The sequence below is a fragment of the Aotus nancymaae genome, unplaced genomic scaffold, assembly GCF_030222135.1.
Source record: "Aotus nancymaae isolate 86718 unplaced genomic scaffold, 86718_ANA_hifiasm-v0.15.2.pri h1tg000007l, whole genome shotgun sequence".
Classification (NCBI taxonomy): Eukaryota; Metazoa; Chordata; class Mammalia; order Primates; family Aotidae; genus Aotus; species Aotus nancymaae.
The window spans coordinates 24,622,228-24,640,275 of NW_026988418.1; the positions used below are offsets into that span (position 1 = coordinate 24,622,228).

Sequence of the window (18,048 nt, forward strand, 5' to 3'; positions counted from 1 at the left end):
TTCGTAGTAATATGTAGTTTCACAGCATACTATTGCTTACCATTTTCTGCTTTCTTAACAAGATGGTGTTAGGCTGGGAGAGCTGTAATTTATAGAGTAGGAGAAGCCTTTGAAATTAAAAATCTTAAAGCCCACTCATCCTTATTCGGAGGGGATTTAAGGGCCCTCATTTTAAAAAATCCTCTCCCATGCCCTGATTTCTAAACCAATTGATAAATAAAATATTTTTAAAAATCAGATAGAAGACAAAATATCACCTTTGTTACTAGAGAATTTAGTTCATAACTGTGGGCAAGGGCGCTTCCTAACACTGTGTAACCCCCAGTTCCACTGTCATAGCTACCTGGTCACTGGCAGGGCTAGACCACAGCAGCTCTTCCTACATATGGTCCGCCCTAGCCTATAAAGCTGGTGGCATGAAGGTGCAGGTGGCAGTGTGCTTCCCACAAGCACCTGTCCCCAAAGAGACTGGGTGGGGTGGGGGAGACTAGTCATGTCCAGTTTTTCCTTTGAAGCTCTACAATCTAGAGAGTAATAGGTGGCAGGGGGTGGAGAAAAGCTAAGAGTGAATGGAAGGGAATAATTATCAGGAGTGAGGTAGCTTCCCTCTCCCTTAACATTCATCTTTGATGACTGCCTTTTTTTATTCATTTATTCAGCCTATACCTATCAAACACCTATCACGTGGCATGGCTGTGTTAGTGCATGGGATTCAGAGACGATAGATCCTTGCTCTCAAGAAATGGGGATTTATTGAGGGACAGGTAAACAGGCAGTTTACACAGGATGAGACTGGGATAAAGGTGTGTATAGGTACCATAAGAAGACATGGGAGGGCGTTTGTTCCAATGTGGGCCTTCAGGTAAAGATATTTTAGAGGAGTTGACTTCTAAGCTGTCTAGTAGGGATAACATCCTGGTGTCTTAAGAGAAGGTAGCACTTTTCTTCTGAAACCAGCTCAAGGGCCTAAAATTGGATTACCACTAGATAAAAATATAGGGCAAAAGTATAGTTTCATAAATCAGGTGCTTTCTTAGAAATTAAAAACACAGGTTGATTGGATTCTGTTTATCTTGTCAGTTTCTTAGAGCTCAACTTTAGCAAGAAGGAACATGAATGACAGGGTATTCAGTACATATGCTCAGCATCCCAACAGTTTGATGTCTGAAATGGAGACTGTTCTCAAAAATGTTAACTGTATGATGTAAGACAGCCTTTTCTTTTTAGGAGTTTGAGATGATGATGACATGCAACAAAATACAATTTTAAAAATAAATATAGGGGCTGGGCTTGGTCGCTCACATCTGTAGTCCCAGCACTTTGGGAGGCCTAGGAGGGCAGATCGCTTGAGCTTAGGAGTTCGAGACCAGCCTGGGCAACATGATGAAGCCCTGTCTCTAAAAAAAAATATAAAAATTAGCTGGGCGTGGTGGTGTGCACCTGTAGTTCCAACTACTTGGGAGGCTGAAGCAGGAGAATTGCTTGAGTCCAGGAGGTCCAGCTTGCAGTGAGCTGAGATCATGCCACTGTACTCCAGCCTGGGTGACAGAGTGAGACCTTGTTCCAAAAAATATGTAAAAAATAAAAGTAGGAAAACATGCCGGGCACCTTGTGTATTATCAACTTTTCTAGGCCTGAACTCCCTTATGTGTTAATGGGAATAATACTAACTGCTGTACTCACTCTCATAGTCAGATTATCAGAACAAACAGGGGTAACAGATGTGCTGTGCTGTGCACGGTTAAAAGTCCAAGGCATCATTTTTAATATCCTCTTATAATGAAATACAAATGGATGCCAGCCTGGAGCAGAGTATGTATTTTTTAACTAATCGCTTGCCTCTGGCACTAATACTAAACTTTGCAGCTGTGGCCAGAGAAACAGGGGGAAGGCAGATCTGGGGGAAAAAAACTTTCCTATGAAATAAATACATTTTAATGGGAAAAATCCTTACCAGCGCCCTAAGAAGCAGGGAAGTAGGGGATGGGAAAGAAGAATTTGTATACTGTTGATTTGTTTGGAGAAAGATTGATAGACTGTGCCAGGTCTCTCTAGGATACTGACAAATGGAAGGCATAACCTGTAACGACCATTTCACAATGAACAGGCTCCATTCCCACAGATTAACTACCTGTGTGGGTTCTGATACCTACTGAAAAAAGGCCACTTCTTTCTTTTTTTTAATGCTCAAATGTTTATTGAGCATCAGCTATGTGGAAAGCACTCTTCTAGGTGCTAGGATTCAGCAGGGAATCCCTGACCTTGTGGAACTTTGATTCTAGAAAGGGAAGAAAGCCAGTGAACAAAACAGTGAGTGTGAAAGGTAGGTGGGATATAAGATGGTGATATGTAAGTGCTACGTAGGGAAGTCAAGCCAACAGGGGAGGGATGCAGCGCTAAGCAGGGTGGTCAGAGGAAGGCTATTTGAGAAGGGCACATTTGAACAAAGCCTGGACAAAAATGAGAGGGTGAGCCAGGATGCCATAGGAGGAGAGGTTTCCAAGCAGAAGGACCAGCCAGTAGAAAGGCAAACCAATGCGTTAAGATCAGTGAGGCAATAAGAGCAGGAGGTAAGATCAGAGTGGAGTGAGGATGCATTTGGGGCCTTGGAAATAGAAATCACACTGGTTCTTGTAAGGACTTCGGCATTACCCTGAGTGAGATGGGGCAGAGAGGTGATGCCACCTAAATTTAATAGAAACGTTCTGAAGGTTTTGTTGAAAATAGATTGCCAGGAGCAAGAAAATCGATTGCCAGGAGCAAGAATTAAAGAATTAAAGCAAAGAGTTAAAAATATGTTTTTTTCCAATAAATAAAATGAGCATCTCCTACATGCCAGCCAATATTCTAGGTATAAGGAATGCAAAAGTGAACAAAACGGATAAAAATCCCCTGCCCTGGTGGTGCTTGCATTTTAGTGGAAGGGGATAAACAATAATCAAAATATAAGTAAATTATTGAGTTAAGGATCAGTAAGCACAATGGAGGAAACTGTAACAGGCAGGGTTGATGGGGAGGGGCACTATTGCAATCATCCAGGCAAGAGTTGCTAATGACCTGTACCAACATGGAGGCAATAGGGGTGATGAGAAGTAAGTGGGTTCCGGGTATATTTGAAAGGTAGAGCCAACAAGATTTGCTAACACATTAGATGTGGGTTGAGAAGAATTGGTGATGATGCCTAAATTTATGACCTGAGCTACTAAAATAGAATTGCCAGCAGCTGAGATGAGAAGACCACAGAGGGAGCATCTCTGGGTGAGGGGTGGAGATCAGAAGTTTGGTTTGACCAAGTTACGTTTGAAATGCCTATCAGACGTCTTACTGCTGGACTAATCGTAATAACCTGCTGCCTATTGCAGCTCTTTGCAGGTGACCAGGTTTTTCCATGTGCCTCATCTCATTAAATTGAGAAGAGACTCCTTTTTGAACATGTAGTACAATGAATGAATTGACCTAGGAGTCCTGAGAACAGCTCAGGCATGGGAGTAATCTTTCATTATGTTTGTGCTATGGTAATTCAAAATACACAATTCTTTCTGTTAATTGTATTTTAAGTTCCAATTTTTATATTGTTGATTGGAATCAATATACTATAAAAATGGACTTTTCCAGAAAAAAAAAAGAAGATTGGCATCATAATCTAGAAATAGAATAGAAAGAGAAAAAACACTTTTGCATTACGATGGAAGATAAGACATGCATATTTTCTTTTTTTAATTAGGAACACAAAAACTCAATTTAAAAATGCATAAAAGACTCATCAATATGTTTCTCCATGCCTTCTTCACTATGAACTTTGAATTTTTTTCAACTAGAATTCTATTAAAATAGAAGCATATAATAAGTTACCTTTATTATTTATTTTTATATCTTTGATGAATCTTGTATATATTCATTATACAAATGAATATGAATTTGTTAGCCAAGAACATAACAATCTATGACTCGGATTTAAAATGTTTAGTATAATAATTAACATGTGTTGAATTAACATGTGCTTTTTGGTTAGCAAAGCTCTTTTTACATATATATTACCTCATCCCATCTTCTCAACACTCCTGTGAGGTCAGGATTTCATAGGAAAGGAAACTGAGATTGGCAGATGGAGGTTACTTTCCCTAAGATTACGTTCCCAGGGTAGTTTGGTAGGGACTCAAACACAGGCCTTTCCATGCTTTTTCTGCTACCTTTTACTGTAACTGAAGAAATTACAAAACAACGTGACTAGATTTCTGGTTCTAGGGGGAGCCACAGCTGTCTGCTACTGTCTGAAATTAACGACAACAAAGTATTTTGCTTTTACAGATGTGTCAGGCACTTTACAAATTGTTTGTTTGTTTGTTTGTTTTTCTGCAAAGGAGTCTCTCTCTGTCACCCAGGCTGGAGTGCAGTGGTGCGATCTCCGCTCACTGCAACCTTCATCTTTCTGGTTCAAGCGATTCTCATACCTCAGCCTCCCGAGTAGCTGGGATTATAGGCACGCACCACTATGCCTGGCTAATTTTTGTATTTTTAGTAGAGACAGGGTTTCATCATGTTGGCCAGGCTGGTCTCAAACTCCTGGCCTCAAACAGTCCACCTGCCTCGGCCTCCCAAAGTGCTGGGATTACAGGCTTGAGCTGCCGTGCCCAGCCCACTTTACAAAATGTTTTTATATGTGTATTATCTCACTTCATCCTCTCGATAATCCTATGAAATAAATTCTCGTTACCCAGATTGAGAAAGACGAGACATGGAGAGATAAGCTAACTTTCTCAGCGTCACTCAGCCAGGGTGATAGAGTCATGATTTCCATCCAGTTCACCTTCAACCCAGAGTTCATAGGCCTGGCTGTAGCATGAGGATCTTTGATTTAGCCCAAAGCTGCTGCTGCTGCTGTTTTTTGTTTTTTTGTTTTGTTTTGTTTTGTTTTGTTTTGTTTTGTTTTGTGCAGTGAAAACCCTATGGGAGAAGTATAGAGGAAGATGCTAGTAGTTGTCTATACTTTAGCATGTACTGGTTTCTGTTTCACAGAGTGCATCTAATTAGTAGGTAAAGGAAGAGAGCAGAAAATTTGAGGGGAGACATAAGGACTGTGTTTCCTCTTTCAGAGAAGAACCAGTTGCTTTTGACAAAGAATGAAAAAAAGGAGTTAGTGGCTCCCATTCACAGAACATTTTTTCATTAGTGATGCCCGGACTATGTTACTGTTCTGTTTCTTAATTTAGAAATTTTACATTCAATACAATTCACTTTTTAGCATACAGTTCTGTGAGTGTTAATAACATTCTTGTAACCGACACCACAGGCAGGATACAGAACAATCCTCAAACTCTCTCGTTGTTCTCACCTACTCTTAGGTTAACGTCTGATGTGACTTAGTGCCCGGCAACTTACTTTACTTTGCTCTATTTCCACATTGATTTTAATTCCTCTATAGCGCTGCTGCTATCCCATTATGTTTCAAAAATTGGGAGATTATGAAAGAGACCCAAATACATACAGTATTTTAATCTATTATAACAATAGTGTTTTATATTAGAGGAGCAAAAGGGGTTAGTCAGTAAAATGTATTGGGACAGTCCGGAAAATATCATATTTCTTACATCAAAATAAATTTCAGCTGAAACTAAAAATAGAATGTTAAGCCCTAAAATAGCACAAGAAAATACAGGGCAAATTTTTATAATATTGGCGTAAAGAAGGGCTTTCTAAGTAATGCCAAAAAACCAGCATTCATGAAAGGAAAGTATCCAAAATTGGTGGATACTTTATGGTAGAAAAAACACCACAAAGTCAAAAGACAAAAGATAGAAAAAAACTTGTAACATATGTGACAGAGCTAAATCATCTAACATATAAACTGTTTTTAAAAGGTACTAAGAGAAAGACCAACAATCCAAATGAAAGACAAGAAAAGGATATAAACAGAGAGAAAGGGAAAATGTTTGAAAGACATCTATTCATGTAGCATGAGAGCAATACTGATTAAAACTGGAATGATATTTTTGCCTATTAGATTAGCAAAGACCGAAAGGTGTCTTAACACAGTACTGGTAAGGATGTGAAAAACAGACATTCTCTTATGTTATTAAAGGACTGTAAATTGGTTCAACCTCTTCAGAGGACATTTTAGTTTTTTATGTTTTTATAAAATTTAAATGTGTGTAATAAATTTTATAACAAAAAATTAATGTTTAAATTTTGTACATATATTAGTACATACATAAATTTTACATGCAAGCCATGCATACATGGCTTGAATATATGAAGAAAGCTGTACATAAAGTATTGATTGCAACATTGATTAAGAGACTGATAATAACCAAAACACCCACCAATATGAATATTATACAAAAAGGGGGCAACAGATATGAACAGACACTTTTCAAAAGAAGACATATATGAGGCCAACAAACATGAAAAAATGCTCATCATCACTGGTCATTAGAGAAATGCAAATCAAAGACACATTGAGATACCATCTCAAGCCAGTTAGAATGGTGATCATTAAAAAATCTGGACACAACAGATGCGGGAGAGATGTGGAGAAATAGGAACATTTTTACACTGTTGGTGGGAGTGTAAATTAGTCCAACCATTGTGGAAGACAGTGTGGCGATTCCTCAAGGACCTAGAAATAGAAATTCCATTCCATTTTAAAATTCCATTTAAAATCCATTAAAGGATAAATCATTCTATTATAGACACATGCACACGTATGTTCATTACAGCACTGTTTACAATAGCAAAGACCTGGAACCAACCCAAATGTCCATCGATGATAGACTGGACACGGAAAATGTGGCACATATACACCATGGAATACTATGCAGCCATAAAAAATGATGAGTTCGTGTCCTTTGTAGGGACATGGATGAACCTGGAAACCATCATTCTCAGCAAACTGACACAAGAACAGAAAATCAAACACTGCATGTTCTCACTCATAGCCAAGTGTTGAACAATGAGAACACATGGACACAGGGAGGAGAGCATCACACACTGGGGTATGTTGGGTGGGACTAGGGGAGGGACAGTGAGGGTAGGGAGGTTAGGGAGGGATAACATGGGGAGTAATGCCAGATATGGGTGATGGGGGATCAAGGCAGCAAAACATATTGCCATGTACGTACCTATGCAACAATCCTGCATGATCTGCACATGTACCTAAAGTGCAAGAAAAAAAAAATATATATATATATATAAATTTTTAAAAAATAAAAAGATAGTTCTATCTCCATGAATTCATAGACTAATCTTTGAGTTTTATTGTTACATTAATTCAGCAAAGGAGAATACAGAGAAATATGTAGGGAACGCTGCATGGGAGTGGGGATGCATGTACACGTTGGATTGTATGTGGAAGAATGGAAACTGGTAATAGTGGTTTACTCCAGGGAAGGGGACAAGGTTGTTGGCGGACAATTTTTTGGTGCCTTATCCAGTGAGAAAGATATTACTAAGTTTTCAGTCCTCCTTTTATATTAAATATGATGATTTATTTATTCTTAAAAAGATTTGTCTAGTGATCTAATAATCTTGTCGATACTTCAGTGATGACAGTGATCCAAATCACATACTCACACATGGGGGAGCTCATGAAATCCTTGGCAATTTTCATACATCTGGCTTTTAGCTATACTAACCTGAACTTTTGGAGTGATACCAAAAATGTATGATTTTTCTCATAAAGAATAATGCTCTTTTCCCCCTCATGGAGAGCATGGGGTTCAGTGTAAGGTGAGCATTTTTATTCACAGTAGCTATTATTTGGTTGCAGGTTCTGCCTTACGAACCCATTAAATATAAAGGTACATGTACTACCTAATAACATAATTTGTTATAAATATATTTTTAGAGCATTTTAATTTTATGTAGTCTAATATTTTAGTGTCTAAATTTTTTAAATGAAAAGAATTATTATTAAAAATCAAGCATTTTGAGAGTTATTTTCATATGCATTACCTTAGTTGCATTTGTTATTATAAATCTACATGATTGGAATTGTTAGCCCCTTTTTAAGGAGATGAAACTGACCAAAGGTTCAATTCCCAGTCTGTTGGGCTCCAAGCCAGGACTTTGGAGTCCAACTACTCTGCCAGGACACATATTATGTTTAGAGGTGTGATATAGCTTTCCCTTGAAAATCCTGAAACACCCCATTAAAAATTTTTTACATTGCATCAAGAGTAACACCATCCTGGGTACATTGAAACAGATGAAAAACACGGAAACCAAAGCAGGAAAAAGATTAAGAGATAGACACTGCAAAGAAGGAATAGCAAAAAGAAACAGAATATTGGATGATTCCATTCATTTGGGTCATCATAACCCAGTCAGCTCTTGTGTTTGCCTTAGTTTTTTATTTCAGATGACAGATGAGTTTAAATCTTTCTTTATCAAGATAATATATGCCATTTTAGGAAATTTGAAAAATATAGAAAAGCATAAAGAAGATTATATTTTCCTGTAATCAACTATTAACATTTTGGTCTTGTTTCCTCATCTTTGTGTATGTGCGCGTGTGTGTGTGTGTGTGTGTGTGTACACATACATACACATATAAAATGATTGTGACCATACTGAATATAATATTTAATATGCCATTAATTCAAATTTTATGCCTTTTCTTACTCAAAAAAATAATAAATGGAATTTTAAATAATTTTTACCTATTTTCCTACTACAGGACATTAACTTTTCTTCTTCCAGCCTATGGAGTATGCTTCAGCATATCCTTAGACATATATTTTTGTCCCCAACTCTAATAATTTTCTTAGGATAGATTTCTAGAATTGGAATTGCTAATACAAACAGTATGAACATTCCTCTTGATACACATTACGGAATTGCTTTCAGAAAGGTTGTGCCAATTTACACCTTTTCAAATTGCATGAGTCTGATCATAACGTTAACCTTTGAGAAATTTAGATGTTATGTTTTTTAATTGTTGGAAGGCAGATATGTTGGGGACATAATGTCCCTTATCAGATATTAGAATCAATAGTCCCTGATTAAATGATTTTGGTATTTTTCTTTACTTGTGTCAACTATATTAAAATTGGAATTCTAGGGATTTCCCATCCTATTTGCAAAGCCTCTCCATAGGGATCACCCTTTGGACTGTTTCTGTGAAGAGAGTGACCTGTTGGACATCACAGAGGGGTAAAGCCTTAGTTAAAGGGCTGGGAGTAGCTGGGTGTGGTGGACGCCTGTAATCCCAGCCCTTTGGGAGGTTGAGGCGGGCGGAGGTTGGGAGTTCGAGACCACCCTGACCAACATGGAGAATCTCCGTCTTTAAAAAAAAAAAAAAAAAAGGGCTGGGAGTATTGGAATAAATAATGTCCATCATGCTGGACTCTCTATAGAGAAGTTCAGAGAGGTTAACTCACTTGCCAAGACCACATTTCTAATAAGAGATCTAATGAATTCAATCCAGGATTTGCTGGTTTTTAAAATTTATTTTCTATTGGCTATGTTGCACTGCCTCCAAAAGAAGTATTACTTGAGATTTTCAGGTTCCAATTGTGTTTTATTTAAGATTAAAAATTACTGGCAGTTATTTAAAAATCATCCATAATCTGGCTGGGTGCAATGGCACACACCTGTAATCCCAGCACACTGGGAGGCTGAGGCAGGAAGATCACTTGAGCCCAGGAGTTCAAGACCAGCCTGGGCAACATAATGAGATGGTGTCTCTAAAAAAATAAAATTAGCCAGGCGTGGTGGCACACACCTGTGGTCCCAGCTACTCAGGAGACTGAGACAGGAGGATGACTTGAGCCCAGGAGGTCAAGGCTGCAGCGAGCTGTGTTAAAGCCACTGGACTCTAGCCTGGGCAACAGAGCAAGACCCAACTCAGAAAAGAAAAAAAATCATCCATAATCCCAGCCTTCAAAGATAATCACTCACTCATATTTTCCAGTCATTTTCTGTGCGTATTTTAATCATAATGGATCATGATATATGTGTGTATATGTGTGTATTATACAGTTTTTTAAATGATTCTTATTTCATCTTATAAACACATTACAGTGGCATTAACTATTATTTAAAAATATTATTAATGGCTGCAAATATTCCAATGTATGGGTGAAGCATTAACTTGTAAGTTGGTTCCAATTTGTTGCTCTTATAAGTGATGATGTAATGAACATCCTGTAGCATAACCCTTTATCTATATTATTAGTATTTGTGAAGGATAAATTCCCAAAGTAGATTTCCAGAGTTGCACTGCCTTTTGAGAGTCTGCAGAAGTCTTTCAAGAGGGAGCAATCCAATATATTGATCTATGTTTCTATTTTTAGCAAACCTCAGCTGAATCCAGGGTTTATTCCCTGTGGCTATTTAATATAACTTTCACCTGTCCCTACCTATATACATGGTTGCTTCTCATCAATAAATATTTTCTATCAATTGAGCAACACACAGCATACACATAAAAATAAATGACATTCATAGAATTTGGATTAGTTGGCAGAAATAAATTTTAAATGAACTAAAACAAAGTTATACTGTTAGCCTTTAAAAACTATTATGAGAAAGAATGTTACAGGCAGTTCAAACAGACAGACTGCTGGCCAGGTGCAGTGGCTCACACCTGTAACCCCAGCACTTTGGGAGGCCATCACAGGAAGATTGCTTGAAACCAGGTTCCCAAACCAGCCTGAGCAACATAGCAAGATCCCTACCTCTACAAAAAATAAAAGTAAAAAAATTAGCTGGGCATGGTGGCATATGCCTGTAGTCCTAACTACTGGGAAAGCTGAGGTGAGAGGATCACTTGAGCCCCCAGGAGTTTGAGGCTACAATGAGCTGTGATTATACTACTGCACTCCATTCCAGCCTGGGTGACAAAAGAAGACCCTGTCTCTTAAAAACAAATAAACCAAAAAAAGGCCAGGCACGGTGGCTCATGTCTGTAATCCCAGCACTTTGGGAGGCCGAGGCAGATGGATCACCAGGTCAAGAAATCGAGGCCATCCTCCTGGCCAACATGGTGAAACCTTGTATCTACTAAAAATATAAAAAGAAAATAATTGGCTGGGCATGGTGGCACGTGCCTGTAGTCACAGCTACTCGGGAGGCTGAGGCAGGAGAGTCACTTGAACCTGGGAGGCAGAGGTTGCAGGGAGTCAAGATCGCGCCACTGCATTCCAGCCTGGTGACAGAGCAAGACTCTGTCTTAAAAAAAAAAAAAAAAAAAAAAAAAGATTGGCTACAGGAAACACTCATTGCACTCATTGTAAAGTGCCTTCTTCTTACACAGATTTTGGTAATATAAGGTCAAAGCGTCTTCAGTTGAAAGGTTACTCTGGTCTCCTCTCTGTGTGCACATTGTAACATGAGTTGTCTTACCTCCCTTTCTATACATTTTACCCCAAATTCTGATATAACTTGGCCTCCTACTGCCCTTAGGATTCTTAATACAAATAGAAATGCCAACAGAGCAAAGCCATCTGGCCAGACCAATTCTTTCCATGAATTTTGTAAATTCTTGACACCTTAGACATGCCATACAAATAGTTATCATACACATTATGCAATGCTAGTATATTAAAGTTAGAACTCATTAGCTTTTCAGGAAGGAAGCTTGTGGGTATGTTGTTGTGTAGTAATTTACTAGCGATAAGGAGGCTTTAATTCTGGGCCCTGAGGGTTGTGAGTTTTTGTTGTTGCTGTTGGTAACTTGTTTGGAAAGACAAAAGATTCGCAGAAATAATAGGATGAGGGAGCTGTACAGATGTGATCAAAATGATAGAAAGTCAGCATAGTCATCCTCTAGATGCTAAACATCTGGATAAAAACAACAACATCCATTCCATCATGCGGGGATTTCTAAATCTCTGAATATTGGGTCATGTGTAAGTAAAGCCTGTAGGTTTTTAAAAGGCTCTTTCTCTAGCTATATAATGATACTAATAATACTAACCCAAGCCCAGTAAACTTGTCGATACTGATTGATTTCTTTGAAGGAGAAACACTCCAATATTTTCCAGCATTTCTTTTGTGACCTTGTAAGAAGCAGTGCTGTTCAAATTTTTAAATGAGTTTAATTGTAATGGTTTCATTTAGAAATTAGCCAATCTATTTTCTAACAGTTTCTGCAGTTTTTTTTAGAAATGAAAGTTTTCTCACAGGCCTTTTTTTTTTTTTTGAATGGTATGACAGTGCAGTTAAAAGATTCGGGAAATTATTTCAATGAGGTATTTAGTCATCTCCCTGTTTCAGCTTGCAACTGAATGCTTCTTAGGCACGCTTCCTTTACTGCCAGGAGTCACTGATAAACATTTAATAAAATTGCAATTTGAATCCCCATGGTTCTGTTTAAGTCTATGTTCCTGAACTTGTTTTGATTACCTTTGTCTAATAACTAGCACATTCTAAGCAGGTAGTAGAATCATACAGTAAGTCTATTTTGAATGCAATTGAATTTTTGACTAGCTTTAGAGGAAGGCTCCCACACATGAATATGTCTGAGTTTCTGAAAACGAGGGAACCCATGAAGGTGCATCTTGATATTTGAGATAAGAAGGGAAAGGTTTAGAGTAGAAGAATGTCTAGTTGTCTTAACGGTGTTTAGAATTGAAATTTGGTGTCTGTTTATTTTGTAAATTATTTCCTCCTCTTAAAATAAAATTCAACAGGCTTCCTCCCCATCATTTTCAAACATTCAGGTCTCTGATCCTTAAAATGTTACCTTCCCTTGCTGTACGGCAAAATATAATTTGCAAGTTCCCTGTTTCCTCCTTTCCCTCAGCAATTGCTGGCTCCCTTCCCTGCCTCAGTTCCTCCGATTGTGCTGTGCCCTTGGCGGCCTCAGTCCACTGGAACCTGCCCACAACACATTTTTCACAGCCCATCCCAGAAGCCCTCTCCGCCTCCCCTGTAAACCTTGTCCTGTTCCTCTTACCAGTGTCCCTTTTCTTTCCTTTACACCCTGCAGAGTTTTCTTTTTATTAATTACTTTTAGGTACTCGCATTTCCATCTTCTATACTTATCTCTCCCCTTTAGGATATTAGGACATGTTGGGGATAGCAGTGTGTCTTACTAGCCTTTGCAGCCTCGGTAGTGCTCAGTACAGAGCCTGGCACGTAGCAGGGTTTGAAATAAATATCTTTTGGCAAGAGAGGAAAAAAATGAATATATTAAAATGTCTCTGTGATGCTCTGCAGAAGCTAGACTTGGTGGATGGAGTTTAAGGGAATGAAGAGGGGTGAATGTTTGCTACTTCTGTGTATTTGGAGTCTTTGATAAAACAGAAGGCTAATTTCTCTTCAAACTTCATGTCGGTTTGTAGGCCAGGCTGCCAGGGTTTAGGGTACCTCATCGCTTCCTGCATCTGGAAGTAAACTCAGGAGCTCAAAGCTCACCAATCTCCTACTGTATCTTTTCTGCCAAGATGCCTCACATTTCCTCCCAGCTGGGGCCAGAGGAGCTGGCCGTCACTCAAGTAGGTCAGCCCCAGGTGAAACTGGCCTCTCAGCCTCGTTCTGGGCACCCTGTGGGGATAGAGAGGGGTGTTCATTCAAAGAGCAGCTCTTCTTTAGGTTTACCCTTTGCACAGAAGAAATCTGGCTAAATTTTCTCCCCTTCCTGCCTTTCTGTGATTATATGTATTTTAGTGATTGCTAAATTTGAACTAAACCTCGAAACTAACTGCGGGCTTTCAAAGCCAACCAATTTGAACTCCCATTATCTAGTTTGTCACATTTGGGGGATTTTATTAATATTTTCATCTTAAAGAAACATCAACTGGCTGAGAGTAGTGGCTCACTTCTATAATCCCAGCCCTTTGGGAGGCCAAGGTGGAAGGATCACCTAAGCCCAGAAGTTTGAGACCAGCCTGGCTAGCATAGGGAGACCTCGTCTCTGCGAATAATTTTAAAAATTAGAAGGGCATGATGGCACATCATACCTGTAGTCCCTGCTACTCAGGAAGTTGAGGTATGAGAATCATCTCAGTTCAAGAGGTCAAGGCTTCAGTAAGCTGTGTTCATGCCACTGCACTTCAGCCTGGGTGACAGAGCCAGACTCCATCTCAAAAAAATAAACATCAGTTGACATTGGCATAAATATTTTAACATCTTAATATCTTCTTCTTCAGTCATATTTTTTCCAAAGACAAGACGAAAGCCTCTCCATTCAAACCAGTTTGACCATGTTCTCAACACCATGTTCAGGTATAATTGTTGAGTGAAGGCTATTTCTGACTCACAACAAATTCATCTACAAATGCCATGCTTCCTTTTTGCAGCTATATCTCTTACACCTCCCCATTTGAAAAAAGAAAAAAGGAAACCTACCACAGGAACAACCAAAACTGGAATTTGTTTGGCTAGCAGGCAGTAAGACACATTCATTTCTGAGGACATAGAGGCGGTTCAGTCCTCTCAAGGACATCTGCAGTGATAAAGAGCAGTGCTCGGTCCCAGCACCTTGGGAGATCAAGGTGGGAGGATTGCCTGAGCCCAGGAGTTTGAGACCAGCCTGAGCAACATGGTGGGACCGGCCCCCAACATCTCTGTTAAAAAAAAAAAAAAAGCAGTGCTGATGGGTGATCTCCCCTACTATCCCCCTCTCCACCCAACTTCCCCATGTCCATGTACCCCACAGTGCCCCTAGAGGTCATTCCTAGCATCCTCAGAGCCCCTGTCAAACTGTTGTTCATAAAGAGAGAACTGTTCTTGAGTCATTTCCCAGCTGATCTTAGGGAGGCGGGACAGGTACTGTCTAAGTGAAGGATTATAGAATTAACAATATCTACGATAAGGGGGTAACGCAGAAAAAATGTAATTTTCTGGATATGGGATCAAATTCTGGTTTGGGATTTTGAAACTTAATGTTGTGGTGCAGGCCAAACTGTGGCTCTTGGAAAATGTGAAGAAATACATTAGAGAGAGAGAAAATATAGTCAGATTAGTGCATGCCAGAAGCTTCATATAGGAGCCTTCTTCAATAATGTTAAGAAAATGGTTCATAGCACTATTGCTGATATAGGTAAAATGGCTGCTTAAAAAAAAAAAAAGCAAACAGTTTCCGTTTCAGAGGCAGCCATATAATCAATGATTTGATTTCTAATAGTCATGTTTGTCATGCAGATTCTTATAATGAGATTATATAGCCAAATTGATTTCCCTGTTGACTTTATCAATACATCATCAAGTACTTAACCTCCCCTCCAGAATTCTCAAAAATGTCCTACAGTAATCTCCCCAGAAAACTGTGTTCTGGATTTTATGATTTTTCATAGGTCTACCTATAGCTTTGATTATTGCTGTTGTAAATAAGGCAAGAATTGTAATTAAGGAAGATATGAACATGATACAATATCATAGTATACACAGTTGTATGTAATTAATTACCCTGTTGCCCCTTTACTTGATTTTATATTCACGTTGAAAGCTCTTAACTGTGCATGTATAATTGATTCACTATGGTAAATGTGGTTGTTTTAACAAAAAGTTTCAATTAAGGTTTTGTTCAACAGTGTAATTCCCTTATTCAATTGTGTCTTTAGGAAAATCAAATTCAACTTATGTCATATCATTTTTGGGACTACATCCTGTTGTAAGTGACCACCTGCTAGCTAGAATAATGGAGGATGAGTCAGAGTTTCTTTCTTCCTTCCCTTGTTTTCCCTGTGTCCTTTTCCCAGAAGATAGCTTTCTATGGAATAAATTTCCCTGGGCACCATTTGTCCCATTCTTTGACTTGGGTACTCAAAGACTACTAGACTTTTGTAGTTGTTATATATACACACACACACATATTTTAATGCAAACACACTCGCACCTCTCTCACCATAGTTCTCTTTTTAAAAAACTAGAATCAAATTTGGAGAAGTTTTGGTAGGCCTTGAGAGCATGAAAGGCCTTCTGGGATGTTCTGAAACTAAGACTGCAATTTTGTCCCATGATTGAAGAAGGGAAAATATCTGATTGTTGGCCTCATAGAAATTTGGGGTAATTAAAGTATTTGTATGCTAAAGCTTCTTTCAAATGGAGAAATTGAGGTTAAGCAAAAATAGATGATGGGATGTAATATAAATACCTTGCCAGATTTAGTAAGCTTGCTATGGTCAAGCTATCTTCACAATAAAATTTCTCCCCTCACCAACCCAACCCCCAGAACGGTTTCTGTGTTGGGATCTGTTAGCATCTTGTTTTGGATGTCCCCAGTATGGTAAAATGTCATAGGAAGTCCTGCTACGTTTCTATGATGAGCAGCAGGTGGGTGCACACTGTTCTGTTAGGGCCATCAAACACAGACTCATGTTTCAGCGTCTGTCATCAATCACTCGGCCTTCATACCTTCATATACCTTTATTCCTTTTTGTTCCTTCTCAGCCTACCTACCTATTCATGTGTGAAAGAAGACTTTTATTCCTAACCATTAACAGGTCCAACAGGTTGTTTTACCTCCTAGCTTCCTCTTCATCCCTCCCACATCCTCTTTGTGCTCTAAGAGCAGGGGAGCACACGCAGATGATTGTAGTCTATCATTTTCAGTATATAACTTTATGTTGCTGTTTCTCAAAGCATATCAAAGTAAAGCCATGGAGCAAATGGAACACTTAATATAGATTATTTTACTGAGCTTTAAAAAAAATTGAATTACCCCCATACCAGTAAGTGAGAGGTACATGCGGAATGGCTAAATGCAGTGGTATTTCTCAAATCTGTTCAAATTTGACTGGCATAGCATGGGCTAGAGACAAATCAGTAGATTCACATTGCTAGACAGTACAACACATCAGACATTTAGAGATCATTTTATATAAAGTTATTACTGAGTAGATTCTCCTAAAACAAATACTATGACCACAAAAAGTTTCTTATTTAAGAGACATCAGGGACCCTCACGCTCAGCCTCTGCTCAGTGCCATTTTAACACAGCCGTGTCCACATCCACGTAACCATTGCAGATCTGTTTGGGTGACTTCGCTCTTATCAAAGACAACCAACAGGACCTGGGCCAGATGGTGGAAATTTTATCCCTAGATTTGTTTAATGAGAGAAACAAGAAGTATGAGCAATTTTCTGTAAAACAGAAAGTCAAAGGAGCAGATGATGTCAATAAGGAAAAAAAAATCTGGCAGGAATTTGATATCATGCCCTCAGTTATCTCTGTTTTCGTAAGTTGCATATCCGGATTGCTTCTTAGATGGTGTGTGTCTACAGTTAGTTTAAAAACCTTAGGCCTTTTACAATTATTGTTAAGAAATTTGAAATTATTTTAAGTAATAGTCTAAAGATTCTAGTACAAAGGAAGAATGTAAACAAATCTTGGAGTTTGTGTTAAAGAAGTGAATTGCAGGACACCAAAAAACAAAATGTACCTTTGGATTTATGAGCCAATGAAACACCAAAGCCACTGAATTTTTTTTCCACTACAGTAGAAAGAAGCTCTTAAGTACAAACATGAAAACCAACAACCAAATTTCCATGTACTGAGAAAGGATAGTGAACTGAAGCGTGGTACCTGAGGTTCCAGTGTGATACCTTAGTTGACAAAGGGTCTTGATTGTTTATGCCCTAACAGAAAGGTTCTAGGATGGGAAGACTACAAATGTTAATATTAAAAGCATATATTGTGCATCATAAAGATTCTAGACACTACTGGGCCTGTAAAGACAGCTTATTCTGAATGGTTTTCTACCTCCTTCCCGGAGAACCCATTAGTTCCTTCTATAAAGATTCCTCTTCGATCTCTAGCTGTAGAGGCACAGGACCGTTTCATGATTTTTTAGGAGTGTAACGGTGTGAAAAACAAGCTTGTAAAATGAACTGCTTTCCTCGTCTTCCTACCTAATTTCTTTCTCCCTCTGCTCTAAAAACTAGGATATCTCTTTCTGACCCCAGAGCTCATGTTTAACTCAGAAAGTATACTTTGCAAATGCCCTGCATGTTCTAATTTGTATAGTAGAAGGAGAAAATAGCTCGTCTGAGAATCAGTTCGACATCATTTTATCCCAACGGTCTTTGGAAGCCAAATCCCCCTTCCCCTTTTTTGACTGTCTAAAACACCCTTGCTAGCCAGACCCCTTTGCTAGCTACAGT

General features: G+C 38.7%; 1 protein-coding gene across 5 annotated transcripts in view; it reads left to right on the forward strand.

Annotated features, from left to right (window-relative positions):
* The window catches only part of NFIA (nuclear factor I A), a 389,302-nt gene that overhangs the window by 333,772 nt on the left and 37,482 nt on the right, over positions 1-18,048 (forward strand). The window lies entirely within an intron of this gene.